This window comes from Mesoplodon densirostris, unplaced genomic scaffold (genome assembly GCF_025265405.1).
Source record: "Mesoplodon densirostris isolate mMesDen1 unplaced genomic scaffold, mMesDen1 primary haplotype scaffold_37, whole genome shotgun sequence".
Taxonomy (NCBI): domain Eukaryota; kingdom Metazoa; phylum Chordata; class Mammalia; order Artiodactyla; family Ziphiidae; genus Mesoplodon; species Mesoplodon densirostris.
In genome coordinates this window covers 8,427,443-8,430,850 of record NW_026778196.1, presented here as the reverse complement: position 1 = coordinate 8,430,850, position 3,408 = coordinate 8,427,443, and positions in this window count along the sequence as shown.

Here is a 3,408-nt window from a genome sequence, read left to right as displayed (position 1 = left end):
GCTCCATGACACCTGTCATCACAATGCTCCACGCCTTTGTCAGCAAAATGCTACATGACCTTGTCATTACAATGCTCTATGCACTTGTCATCACAATACTCCATTTCCATTGTCATCACAATCCTCCATGAACTTTGGGATCACATTGCTTCATGCCCTTGTCATCACAATGCTCCATGCTCCTTGAAATCAAAATGATCCATGACCTCTGTCATCACAATGCTCCATACCCTTGTGATCACAATGTTCCATAACACTTGTCCTCACAACGCTCCATGATGCCTGTCATCACAATAATCCATGCCCTTTTCATCACAATGCTCCATGACCTTTGTCATCACAATTCTCAATACACTTGTCATCACAATGCTCCCTGACACTTGTCGTCAGAATGCTCCTTGAACCCTGTCACGAAAAGGCTCCATGCCTTTTTCATCACAAAGCCCCATGCCCTTTTCATCCCAATGCTCCATGCCATTGTCATCAAAATACTCCACAAGCTTGTCATCAGAATGCTCCATGACCCTTGTCATCACAATTCTCCATGCACTTGTCAGCACAATGCTCCCTGACACTTGTCATCACAATGCTCCAAGCCATTGTCATCACAATGCTCCATTACCTTTGTGATCAGAATCCTCAATGGAAGTTTGCATCACAATGCTCCATGTCATTGTCATCACAATGGGCCATTACATATGTCATCACAATGCTCCCTGACACCTCTCTTTACAATACTGCATTACCTGGTCATCACAATGCTCCCTGCCATTCTCATCACAATGCACCACACCCTTGTCATCAAAATGCTCCATGACCTTTGTCATCACAAAGCTCCATGACCCTTGGCATCACAATGCTCCATATCATTGTCATCACAATGCTCCATGAGCCCTCTCATCACATTGCTCCATGCCCTTGTCATCACAAAGCTCCATGGAACTTGTCATCACAATGCTCGATGCCCTTCTCATCACAATGCTCCATGCCCTTGTCATTACAATCCTCCATGACCCATGTATCACAGTGTACCGTGCCCTTGTCATCACAATGCGCCACGCCCACTCTCATCACAATAATCCATGAAATATTTCAGACCAATGCTCAATGCACTTCTCATCACAATGCTCCATTACCTCTGTCATAACAAGCTCCATGACCTCTGCCATCACAATGTTCCACGGCCTTGTCATCACAAGGCTCCAGGACCCTTGTCAGCACAATGCTCCAAGACCCATGTAATCACAATGCTCCATGCCCTTGTCATCACAAAGCTCCATGACGCATGTCATCACAATGTTCCATGGCCTTCGCCTCACAATGCTCCATGCCCTTGTCATCACAATGCTTCAAGACCCCCGTAATCACAATGCTCCATGCCCCTTTTCATAAGAATGCTCCATTAGACTAGTCATCACAAGTCTCCATGGTCATCTCATCACAATGCTCCAAGACCTAGTCATCAACATGCTCCATTCCCTTGTCATCACAATGCTCCATGACCCCTGTCATCACAATACTCCATGCACATTTTCAGCCCAATGCTCCATGACCCTTGTCATCACAATGATCCATGCCCTTGTCATCACAAAGCTCCATGCACTTGTCAGCACAATGCTCCCTGATCCTTGTCATCACAATGCTCCAAACCATTGTCACCACAATGCTCCATTACCTTTGTCATCAGAATCCTCCATGACACTTGGCATCACAATGCTCCATGCCATTGTCATCACAATGCTCCATGACCCCTGTCATCACAATGCTCCGTGACTACAGTCATCACAATGCTTCATAACGTTTGTCATCACAACAATCCATGCCCACGTCATCACAAGTCTCTGTGACCTTTGTAACCACAATGCTCCATGAACTTTTCATCACAATGCTCCGTGACCCTTGTCATCACAATGCTCCATGCCTTTGTCAGAACAATGCTCCATGACCCTTGCCATCAAATTGTGCCATGCACTTTTCACCACAATGATCCACAACCTTGTCATCGCTATGCTCCATAAACCTTGTAATCACAATGCTCCATGCACTTCTCATCGAAATACTCTCTCACATGAGATATCACAATGTTCCATCACTAGTCATCACAATCCTCCCTCACCCCTGTTATCACAATGTTCCATGACCCCTGTCATCACAATGCTACATCCCCTTATCAGCACAATGTTCCATGACCCCTGACATCACAATGTTCCATAACCCCTGTCATCAAAATGCTCCATGACCCTTTTCATCCCAAAGCTCCATGACCCCTGGCATCACAATGTTCTATAACCCCTGGCATCAAAATGTTCCATTACACTTTTCATCAAATTGCTGCATGACCCTGTCATCAAAATGCTCCCTGCCCTTCTCATCACAATGCACCACACACTTGTCATCAAAATGCTCCATGACCTTTGTCATCACAAAGCTCCATGACCCTTGGCATCACAATGCTCCATGTCATTGTCATCACAATGCTCCATGAACCCTCTCATCACATTGCTCCATGTCCTTGTCATCACAAAGCTCCATGACACTTGTCATCACAATGCTCGATGCCATTCTCATCACAATGCTCCATGCCCTTGTCATTACAATCCTCCATGACCCATGTATCACAGTGTACCGTGCCCTTGTCATGACAAACCGCCATGCCCACTCTCATCACAGTAATCCATGAAACATTTCAGATCAATGCTCAATGCCCTTCTCATCACAATGCACGGTTACCTCTGTCGTAACAATGCTCCATGACACCTGCCATCATAATATTCCACGGCCTTGTCATCACAAGGCTCCATGACCCTTGTCATCACAATGCTCCAAGATCCATGTAATCACAATGCTCCATGCCCTTGTCATCACAAAGCTCCATGACGCATGTTATCAGAATGTTCCATGGTCTTCTCCTCACAAAGCTCCATGCCCTTGTCATCACAATGCTCGAAGACTCCAGTAATCACAATGTTCCATTCCCGTTTTCATCAGAATGCTCCATTAGATTTGTCATCACAAGTCTCCATGGTCATCTCCTCACACTGCTCCAAGACCTTGTCATCACCATGCTCCATTCCCTTGTCATCACAATGCTCCATGACCCCTGTCATCACAATACTCCATGAACATTTTCAGCCCAATTCTCTATGAGCTTCTCATCACAATGCTCCATGACCAATATCATCACAATGCTCCATGACCACTGTCATCACAACACTCCATGACACCTGACAACACAATGATCCGGGACTCTTGTCATCACAATGCTCCAAGACCCCTGTAATCACAATGCTCCATGACCCCTGTCATCACAATACTCCATGAACATTTGCAGCCCAATGCTCCATGACCCTAGTCATCACAATGATCCATGCCCATGTTATCCCAATGTTCCATGACCCATATATTCAC